General features: G+C 37.7%; 1 protein-coding gene across 29 annotated transcripts in view; it reads right to left on the minus strand.

Moving 5' to 3' along the window:
- The window catches only part of KHDRBS2 (KH RNA binding domain containing, signal transduction associated 2), a 380,194-nt gene that overhangs the window by 318,838 nt on the left and 49,194 nt on the right, over positions 1-12,162 (minus strand). The gene's annotated exons all lie outside the window — the stretch shown is intronic.

Raw genomic sequence — 12,162 nt, forward strand, 5'->3', positions numbered from 1 at the left:
TTGATTTACAATTACTTTGTCTCAAAGGCACTGCCTATAATGCCAATGCTTTACTTAAGACAGGATTTGGTGACCAATGGAAATAGGCTGTCCATAAGCAATGGCATTCCTACAGTGAGGACAAACACAAGGAACTCAACAATACATTTTTAGCATCACTGATCTCAGGTAAGAAGAGAAAATAAAGCGTTCCGTGAGAAGAAACTTCATACATTTTTCACTCCCTTTTTCCCTGAGCTAACTGAACTAAAGCAGGGAGACACAGAGCTATTTAATTACCTCCTCCAGTACCTGTTAATCCCCAAATATGCCTCACTTTTGACTCTCATCATTAACACAGTACTCTTGCACTAGCTTCTGTATAATGCACATGTATGTCATCCTTCTTAATTTCAAGAAAACATGCATATCTCAGTCACGCACAAAGCGGTCATCACTAGAGAAGAGTCAGAGACTAAAAGCATTTCTAATATCTTTCTAGAGATATTGCTCCCTATGAAAATTTATCTTGAGCTCCCTTCAGACTCTGAGCTGTAAAATTCCGGAAATACTGTCAGCCCTTTTATGTGGTTTTTTTTTTTTAGGGAAGTAACTTCTTTTCCTTCATGGAGTTATAAAATGGAATAGCTGAGTTAGTAGCTCTTACTTTTTTGAAAACGCTCTGCTTTATTCTTACAGTGCCAATAAAATGATGTTAATCATATTTCTCTTCAAAGTACTTGACACCTATTACAAAACTTCTGTCATGAATATAGTTTTTCTATTAAAATTCAGCATCCCACAGTAAAAACATTCTTTTGCTACACTCAAGAGTCATGTCAAAACTCATCAAAAAATAATGTTCTTCTTGTCAGTCTGTCCAACCCACCAAAAAACTAGAATCTACACATCCCTTTCTGCTGTCAACGTTTGTTTCCCACTTAAAGGAATTCTGCAACCTACCTTGCACTTTACCTATCTGGTTTTTTTTTGGTTTTGTGTTTGCAGTACTGGCATAGCTTCATTAGAGAATCGTGAGGTGTTGTTAACAAGATCAGGTCCTCCAAAAGAACTATATGCTATTAATGGGAATTATTTCCAGAATGGGAATAACACCAACCTCTTGCATACATGTAGCATTATGCATAGCAAGATTATCTGGTATCCTGAGAAGTACAGTTTTTCTGCAGGTTAATGAAAGAATTTCTGAACTGAAAGAGGAAGAATGAGCCAACGCCAGTGAAAAATGATAATCGCTAAATCACTGACAGCTCTAATTTAGAAAGAGCTTTTTTAATTTAAAGATTATTAAAAAATGAGAGGTGGAACTCTGAACACCTACAATGGTGTTAAAATAACAAAAAATCCCAGCATATTTTTAAAATAGAAAATACTAAAAACATACATGAAGGCTCATTTTCTGTGTAGGGTGTTACAGTTGTAATTGAAAGCAGGGGTACTGGATTTTCAGACAGGGGAAAAAAAAGCAGATGACTCAATAAAACCAGTTGTAAAAATTAAAATGAAGTTAATTCATGGGAAGGGAACATCCTAAGAGGTTTCTAGTCATGAAAAGGACATTCAAACCCCTAAGAATGAGAATTGCAAATGTAAAAATATTCAGTGTCTAATAGAAGTTGGGAGGGGTTATCAGGAGAGTACAATCAGCCACAAGTGCTGAAAAAGATTTTTCTCTTGTGATTAGATTCCATGATGTCCCATAAGGCATGATGTCCTACCGAACATCTTTTCAAGTTGGGCACATCTAAAAATGCAGTCCATTAAAAGTTTCATTCATAATGTAGGGTTTTTTCCACTGTTGGACTTTAGGGCCATTATCCTCTACCAGGTTGCCTATTTTACAGAACACAGAGGAAACATAGGAAAGTGACCATATCCTTTAGTCAGTACTCACACTGTATGTATCAGAACACTGGGGCCAGGTTTGCCACCTCTCTTCCCCAAAACAGGAAAGACATTGACCAAGTGGAGCAAGGTGGGTGGAGGTCAGCCATGATGGTTGGGGCTGGAACACATGCCCTGTGAGAGGAGGCTGAGAGAACTGGACCTGTTTATTGTGGTGAAGAAACAGCTCTAAGGGATCGAACAGCAGCTCTGCAGTGCCTGTGTTCTCATAGTCAGCCTCTTCGTAGCAGTGTGTAACAGGGATGAGAGAAAACAGGGAAAAGGTGAAAACAGAAAGGTTTGGACTATGTAAGTTTTCTCACCATGAGGACTGCCCAGCAGTGCTGCAGGTTTCTAAAATATGCAGTACCATCTCCTCCTTTGGAGGATTTCAAGATCCACTTGAATGAACTATTGAATGACCTAGTCTGAACCCTTGGTTGGCCCTGCTTAGAGCAGGAGGTTTGACTACAGATCTCCCAATGTTCCTTCACACATGAACTATCCTCTGATTCTTTAAATGCAGTAACTTTCAGATTTATCCTTGTCTGTCAAATTTGCTTGAACTTATCCAAAAGATTTAAATGTTATTGCAGAAAAAGTTAGAAGACAGAAACAGCATGATCACATAAGCCCTATATCCTTCGGAAACTTCTTTAACAAAACGTACTAATATAGGTAGAAAAGAAATTAAAGATTTAAAGAACTTCATCTTTCAAATTGACTAAAACCAAAAAAGAATTAACAAGCAAACAAAGGAGAAAATTAAAGTGAGCAAAGACTAGGTAAAACTGAATTTAGATTTCGCACCCCTCTCTCTACATTGGCAACTGATTTTTACTGCCTAGCTGCTACTCTGACTCTACCCCTAGTGCACTCAGCAACTTGCAAAGGTATGCCACAGGGTCCTTCCATCTCCAAATTATAGTATTGGTAGAAAAACGATTACCTAATGTATCTAGCTACTGATCTATGCCTAGATTAGTATAGATTAAAAAAACTATAAAGAGAATACCAACAGTGTTAAGAAACTAGAAAAGTGCTAAAGTGGAAATACTAGTTCTTGACAAATTTATGAAGAACATCTGCTCAGACACATAGCTTTCTATGGAGAATTTTAAGCCTGCCAAGCAGTTCCACAAGACACTAGTCCACATAATCCTACTTCAACTGCTGAATAATTCCTCAATACGCTATTCCACATAATTCTAGATGTATATCAACTGTTACCACAAAGAAAATGAATTACTATTGAGGATGAAATTTACTGCAAGAAATTGATAAGAGTCTTTCTCACCTCAATAAAAATAACCAACAGCAATCTTAAGGTCAGCATCAGCAAGGGCAGTATGAAGAAAAGATCTGGGATACATTTTGAGTGTGATGGCCCACTAAATACAGTTGTTGATAACATCTAAGGAGTGACAACAGTGTTAGCTTCAACATACGGGGTTTTTTTGTACTTTGGGGAGAAAACGGTAACAAAAAGGACTGAATGATTACAACATTGATTAAATATATTTTTTATCAAATAAGAAAGCAAGCCACTGGGTAAGATTTTTAAGACTAAGGTTCTTTCAAACGTGTCTTTGAAATCAAATATGTCTTTGGGGAGTTACCCTGCATAGGTTGTGATGAAAGTTTGGTGTTGGCAGTTATTATATCGCTCAAACTATGGTGTGCAGTTCACTAAATAGCTGTTCTCAGTATAGTTCTCCCTTCTTACCTCTTACCTTCAGAGCAGCTTAGATAGTATTATGAATATGTCACCAGTTGGATGAAAGGCAAACTTGAAAACTGTTGAAATATTTTTTATTTAATCCTGGATTATTTTCATCTGAGCATGGGACTACTCATAAAAAGAGGAAATAGAGAGCAGGAAGATTTACTCATATCAGAAAAAAAATAAAGCAAAAAACACTAAAAACATCAAGAGTGTATTTATTTGTAAACATATCTCTAGGTGTCCTTGAGTTTAACATCCTAGAAAACTGCGTTGCTATGACATGTAAGAAAAGGAAAGTAGCTTTCTGTCAACAAAGATTTCTGTAGCTTCTACTGTGTAAAAGTCCATTCAACAAAGCACTTCAAGACACACTGAAATGTTTTAACGGATTAATCTGAAGAGAAAACATCAACGCTGTGCTACATTTTGTATGGTGTGGAACAGGTAAGTAGGGCTGAAAGACGAATCGATCAATGACATCACTGTTAAGTCCACCAGTGAGATATTCATCACCTAACCCTGACTATCTGAAAGCTGTTGGTATTCTTGAGAGAGTTGCTCTGCCCAGCTGGATTAACTAGCCAAAAGGAGTGTCTCTTCACAGTTACTGGAAAGAGGGAAATACTTTCTTTTTCCCTCTTCAGTATAATGTCTGTTATTCTGTCCTCAAAGCAAGAGGGAGAGATGAACCAGCAGGTATATTTTCCCCTTGTGCTCTTACTTACCCTTTTTCGTGTTTTTCTGTACTGTGAAGTAGAATAGCTAAAGAGTAAGACAGATGTCTGGAAGTTCAAAATATTGAAAATTATGAAAAGATGCCACTTACTGAAGTTAAGAACCAGTATAAAATTTTGCTTGGTGTTCAGGCTCCTCACTGACCTCTCCTGGTTTTCCAGTTAGCAATGCCACTAATGAGCTAATAATCTCTGCTTACAGAGTTATCAAAGTATTTGAAAGGCGCCTACAAACCTTCAAAATAGTAGCTTCTATGTAGGATGTGACTTCAGATCTTGGGCTCAGAAAGTCAACTGTATCCAGAAGACTGACAGGAAAACTGAAGTTCACTGAGGAAGAGATGATGAAACCCCAAGTAAATGCACAGAATTGTGCAGAGGTGGGAGAGACTTAAGGGTGTTTCAGAATATGACCTTTGCTTCCTAATGTGCTCTGTCAGCAAATAGAAAAGAATGGCCGTGACTGCTGTACAGACAGGAAAATACATACACTCAGATATAAAACAAATAATTTATATATAAAATAAACAAACCTTTTATTTGTAACTGGTAAAAAAGGCACAAAAGAAGGAAACAAATGATTCAGGTCTGATATATATGATTAAATCTTACTTCAAACTGAGAGCAACAGTTACAAATAAAACCTTTCAAGGACTAAACCAGTGATACCTAAACAGCAGAAAGGTATGTAAGCCTTTATTCAGAAACCCACTGGAGAGCATATCTTTGCTCTAAGCTTCCACTTGGAAGTCTTTATAAACAGATACTTGGTCCAGAGGATCAGTCCCGTACACTAAAATGATGACCAACCTTCCTGTACTGCCTCTTCAGGAGAAACTGTCAGCAATATCTAAAAATATATGGCGCATGAAGCAACATAAATTCACACACTTCTAAATGTGCAGTGAAAATCACGGAAGCTGAAATGAAGGAAATGTGTAAAATTAAAGATATTTTAATATTCTAAAGAGATTTTATTCCAGAGTCTCCTGTGGATTTTTCTGCAGAATTTTCAATGAATTTGATAGAACACACTCATGCCCACACCACACTCAGTAGGTTTTCCTCACTCTTACTGTACTTCAAGCCATGTCTGACCGTTCACCTACTGATCTACAGACATGGTAGGGGACACGCAAACAAGATGCCAACGCTTGGGCGAATGCACTATTCCTGTCCATTTAATGAAATGGTCATAACACAAGGACACAAAAACCAGCCCAGTAATCAGAAGTTGGAACAAGCACTAGACGTAACAGACAGGTTTAGTAACTACATCATACTAGTTTTTGTTAAGTGGCCCCTGGGTGTTCTTGGCTACCATTTATTTATGCAAGAAAGAGCATTTGGCAACTGAGGCAAGATTAGGGACATTCTTATGACTGGATATAAACCAAGTATTTGCAAACTATTGAAGAAGTAGGAAACCTGAGTCCTGCCTGGAAATAAGATTCTCTATAGCAACAAAGAAAATTTCAAGCAAGTGAACTTGTGTTCATAGGAAAGAAACCACATTAACATGAGGTAATGTGATTTCATTACACTGTCTTATTTGACATAAGGAATTAAAATTCATCCTATAGTGGTATTACAGCCTGATACTTCAGCAAACAAGATGCATGTTTTTCATAGACTTGTCACTTTGCCTTAAGAGTACTTGTTTTCATTGTACAGACTACAGCACTAAATTAAAACATAGAGATGTCAAGAAGACTAGTTTCATTTCCTGCAAATATCCTTCAATTCCTCCAACTACATTTCTAGAAATCAATTTTAAAAGGTGAAGCAGACATGTTTGAACCTGTCTGCAACTTCATCAAAGCCTGTTATCTTGTCAAGAGGAAAAAAAGGGGCCCAGGATAATGTTTTCAAATAATGTGAGTACCGTGTATGCTCCTGGCATCTATCCAAAAATCAGTGATGGGAAGCCTCCCTTTTTTCCCCCCACCAAATCCTTTGCTTATCACAGACAAGATCACTACCAAAGATCAGTTATATGAAACTGAATCAAGAGTAAGCAGCAAAGCTGCCAGGAAACTCAGCAAGCAACCTGAGAAGCTCCCTGTAGTAGTGAAACCTGCTTGTGGTGAGTCTACACAACTGATTAATTTGTTACAGTCTAGGAGTAAGTCTGAATCCTGTATCCTTGCTGATGCCTCACACATGTGGATATCCATAAATGATACTTAGGCACTATATTCATAAGACCAGCTGGCTGGAAGACTCCACACTGGTATAAATGGCCAAGTATCATTTTTTCACCCTACAAAAAGATGTATTTCTCTTTCTTAAGGTCAATGTCCTGCAGTTATAACAACAACATATCATAAAACCAAATATATTCTAAACTCCTACAGATGGCTTTCCATCATTTCAAGTCAAGTTCAAAGCAATGGCACCCACTTTCAAGGCAGTTCCTAGTCCAGGGTATAGAAAAGCTGGCCTAAAAGTCTATGCCAGACCCTGTGAGAAGTGAGTTAACTCCTCAAGCCCAGTGCACCGCAATGTATTATCAGATTGGGCTCAGCTCTGTGACAGATAACAGTTTTTCCAGGAATCAGTGTTTACTAAGGTCTGTTATGAATCTTTTCCAAACACATGACCTCAAGCATTGCTTTTACCTTGTCACTACCATACATATATGATAAAAAGAGAATAATGAATTTCTGTTTCCTATAGATTTGAAATTAGCCAACATGTCAAAAAAATTATCTGGGAAAAAGAGTCTGGCAGACAAATAAACAACTTACTTGCACAAACTAACTTATTTCCTTGGAAAATTTTCCTTAAAATTTCCATAAAACCCATTTCAGTACTCTCATTTTGCCCCAGGACTTGTGAACACCAAGTAACTGAAAAATGCAGCATCTCAGGTCACGTGAATGAGAGGGAACACAAAAAAAATATATTTGATGTAGGAGCCCATAGGCTGCCACTATGCAAGCTCTTGATCACCCTTCTCCTTATTAGCATATCTGTCATTAAACTGCTTAGTGACTAATGTACAGCAGCTCAGTAAGGTACTATAAACCCAGTAAATACTTGTGCAGAACAGGATAAAGAACTAGCATGTAATTCTGGTAACTAATTTGTAGCAGAAATCTTATGAGGGGCAGCTGGGGGAGCTGGGGTTTAGCCTGAAGAAAAGAAGGCACAAGGGAGACCTTACTGTTCTCTACAACTACCTGAAAGGAGGGTGTACACAGGTGTGTGTTGGTCTTTTTTCCCATGTAGCAAGCGATAGGACAAGAGGAAACGGACTTAAGTTGTGCCAAGGAGGTTTAGACACGGTATTAGGAAAAATTTCTTCACCGAAAGGGTGGTGAAGCATTGGAACAGGCTGCTCAGGGGAGTGGTGAAGTCATCATCCCTGGGAATGTTCAAAAAACATGTAGATATGGCACTGAGGGGCATGGTTTAGGTGTGGACTTTGCAGTGGTGGGTTAATGGTTGGACTCAGAGGTCTTTTCCAACCTCAATTTTCCTATGAGTCTAAGTAAACAGACATTAAATTTCATCTAAAAAGCATAAATATCTTTCAGTTTGTTCTGTTCACCAATTTGAATAGTGGTTTATCTTGTTACACAGAAGCAAGCCATACAAATCTGGTGTATGCCCTGCTTTTCTTTACAAGCAATTCATTCTTTCAGTGAAGGTAACTGGCAGGTAGGCCTTTGACTGTAAGTGTGGAAAAGAACAACTGCCTTACTCAGAACTGTCAAGCAAATGAAAATGCCCATTATATTTACCTGTATCTGGGAACATCTTCTTTCCTGCCTCTTCCACTTTAATATCACCTTCACAAATTACCTCACTATTACCGTTTGTTAACAGGCATACAAAAAAGTCCTTCCACGGAGACCTCTTTTTTCCCAGCACATTGGTGAAACAGTAGTGAGATCTGTAAGACTGCCCACATTTGAGAACCACCCTGTTTTGCAATAAACATTCTAATTAACCATGCCCAGATCAAACCACAGCTTACACATCAAGAAATATTTAATAAACAAGGAAAAATGCAATTCTCAATGAAAACGTTAAAAGGAAATCGCTCAGTTTGCCTGCATTTTATGTTTCAGACTAACAAGCTTTTCATCTGGTTACATGTTTGTTGCTGATGATCTCAGCAGCTGGCAGGAAAAAAAAAATTCTGCCAATATGCTCTTGTTCCTAAGGGTGTACAGGGTAGACAAAGAACTTGGACAAACCCACATTCAAGCATGCTGAAGGGTTTGTCAACTGCCTTGATTAGCACAGGAAACAGCCTCTCAAGTTCAGAAAATGCCACAGGCTCATTCTCAAAGAAGAAGAAAATTTCCAGGAGCACACCGTGTCGTGAAACAATCTGTTCCATTGCAAAACAGGCCTGCTGAGGCTCAGCCCAACACAAGAACTACAACTTGATGCTGAGCTAATAAGAAATTTATTTTTGTGGAAGTGCTTTTCTCAACAAATTGTAACCATTTCATACAAAAAAATATTTCATCAGGACTTGGTATGTATATTGTTGGGGTTTTTTTAATGCTGACAAAAATCCGATAGCTTTCCCTTTTGTTTTAGGATGGATGCCACCAACAGCAACAGCTGACAGCACTGACATGTTCGTCATTTCAATTTTAAGGAGTAATGAAAATATAAGATAGATTTTTGTTTCAGTTAGAAAATATAGAGCTGTCTTAGTACTGGCGAGAATCACTGAACAGCTTAGGTTGGAAGGGACCTTAAAGATCATCTCGTTCCAATAACCCTGCCATGAGCAGGGACACCCTTCACTAAACCAGGTTACTCAGAGCTTCATCCAACCTGGCCTTGAATACCACCACAGCAACTTGTTCCAGTGCTTCACTACCCTCACAGTAAAGAATTTCTTCCTAACACCTAATCTAAATCTACTGTCTTTCAGTTTTATGCCATTTGCTTTGTCCTGTCACTACATGCTCTTGTAAGAGAGCTAGAATTGTTGATAATCACTGGAGAATGTCAGTTCTTGCCCAGAGTTTCATGGCTGCCCACCTGGATGACTGAGAATATTAATGTCCATTTCAAAAGTACTTGTTTAGAGGGATGTTCCAAGAAAGGATATTGGTCTTTTCATGCATCTACAAAATCAGAACGTGCAAGCAATTTAAAAGGAAAAAAATCTAAATAATCAAAAGATTAAACAAACAAAAGAGGGGTAGAATAGACAAGAAACAAAAATTTATATTTGCATTTTTATTTTCTTCTGGTTTCTCAGAAGCCTCCAATATCCAAGTTCCTTCTTGGCTGAAAAAGATTTTCTTTAATTCTAGAAAGCAAAACTGTGACTGTTTGCAAAGTATTGTACAAGATATGGCATCAGACACTATAAAATACACCTTGTTTTCCATTATAAAATGTTTCTAAAAGGGAGAAACCCAGGATGAAGCTGAAAGGCAAGCAATCTGGGTATCTGGAGAGAAAGGTGCCAGGAGATGGCCAGGAGGTTCTCAAGGAAATACGAAGCAGAAAAAGGAGAAAAGAGGTAACAGAATCAAGCAAGGTAACAAACAAACAAAAAATATAAAGGAGAGGAAGGGTAAAAGTTCATGGCATGTTTCATCAATCTTCTGTTTGAAGACAACAAGTTATGAGGCAGGACATGAGAAATCAAGGGAACAAATCTGAAGATTGTGCTGAGGTGGAGAATAAGCAGGGAGCTAAATGAGAAATGAGCAAAGGTAGAGCATCCCACTGATTAAGTGCACTTTGAAACCTTAATGTTAAATATTAATTTATGTTATCTATCTAAATACATATTTATATATAAATATTTTATACATATATATATATATATCCCTCAAATGTTAATGCACATGTTAAATCTTGTCTCTATGATCTAAATTTAACTTGCTAGCAAACCTTTCTCCTCACTCAATATTCTTAGGTTTAGGAATCTTTTGATTCAAATATGCCAAAAAGCCAAAAACCTAAGGCTGGCAATTCTCAGGCCTCAAAGTAGAAACTGCCACAGACTCCAGAGCTTGGCTATTTTTTTGGCCTCCTGGAAGGGCAGGGACATATAGGACAATCATGACTGGGAGCGTACACCCAGGGGCATCAATTAATAGGGATGAGGGTGCAGGGGACACTCGGGGGCACCAAAGAGCCAATCTCTTGAGCCAAAACTACTGCTAACCAGTGCTTTCTGCAAATCACAGATCCCTGAGTGTCAGGGATTGTCCCTGTGAACTGGAAGTTGACCAACTATACCACCCAATGGCCAGAACGGATCTGGGCAGACACAGATTCACTAGAGTCTCCAAGAGAAATATGGGTCCTGGCTGAAACACACACTATCCAAGGCCAGGGACCATTCACAATAAAAGTTCTGCATGCACCCTCTGTTTTGGAGAGCATGAGACATGACCACCATGGATGCAGCGACTCTCATGCCAGTTTTAGTACCAAGTAACAGTCCTGGGAATAATTAATATGCTTAAGTAGACACAGTTTATGTCTCCATGCATCAGGGCCTGAGAACCACAGTGTAGTTATTTGATGTTCATTTCAGGTTTTTTGAGATTAAATATAATAGGTAGTGTTCACTCTGCAATTAGGTCATGTTTGCGTTTTCCCTATGAGCATGTAATTTCCTTAAAAGACTCTTCTTAGGGACTTTATAGATCAAGGTTTAAAAACAAAAACTAAATGGATAAATAAACTCCATATAAATGGAGTTTAAGCATAGACTACATGTTAAATGCCACTTTAGTATTTGCTAGGGTATTTTAGAAAGCCCAAGGCATCCAAGTCAAGCAAGGTCAAGAAAAAAAAGTTGACTTGTCTTAGCAACTCAGGTAGCGGCAATGTCCTACTTTCAAAATACTACTACAGCTGAAATTACACAGATATGAAAAGAATTTTCCATAAAATTGATTAATTCCAGCTTTTGGGAAAAAAAAGTCATATGACATTTGAATTCATGCATCTATCTACCAATAGTTTAGAACAGAGTAGGAAAAATCATCATTCTGTAATCAAACTAAAAAATATCTACAACTCGATAATAAAAAATTATTTAAATAGCACATCAGTAGGCAAAAGTCCAGATTTTGGAACATCAATATATAAATAAAGTGACATGGAATACTAATAACAGGCTTGCTATTCTTTCTGCATTCTTTTCTAGCTTTTATGCCTATAAATTGATGCTGCCAACATGAACACTCCAGTGACTTAGTTTGCATTAATCAAAAGATGTGCGCTGCCCTATTTCAGAAGATGCATGCTGCTACAGAAAACATCTCTACCAATTAAAACTGCAGCACACAAATTAAAGGCTAGGCTAGTGTTGTGATATGAAGACACATTCCAATATGTGCAAACGAAAATGGTGCAATCCATGTAATTAACTAAAAATCTTGGAATAATGTAGCTTTTCCTAAGTGGCTGTCTGGCAAAAAGAAATTAAAATATACAGACTGACCTTTGTGATCTACACTATAATTTGAGTATTGTCTATCATCCTCTATTAAACTTCTCTTCATCACACCATATGGAAAACATTTCATAGAGGCAAATTCTATGAATTTGAAGATAAATGTTTCAGAGCAATATATGATGTTGTTATTAAAGAAGCGCCTGAGAAAGCTTTTGTAGTAAGTCCATAGAAACATTTAGCTAACACAAATCACAAGCTGTGCAGAACAGGTTAAACAGAAGGCATCTTGAAACTTGAGCAGAATCTCTTACTTGTCTGATAGCAACTCTAATGAACTCTAATGACTGTAGGCCATGGGGATCAGTATAAAAAGTGCTGTGAAAACCCTAAATTAAAGGGAAATATAAAATACATCA

Source organism: Neopelma chrysocephalum, unplaced genomic scaffold (genome assembly GCF_003984885.1).
Source record: "Neopelma chrysocephalum unplaced genomic scaffold, ASM398488v2 Primary Assembly neopelma1_104, whole genome shotgun sequence".
Classification (NCBI taxonomy): Eukaryota; Metazoa; Chordata; class Aves; order Passeriformes; family Pipridae; genus Neopelma; species Neopelma chrysocephalum.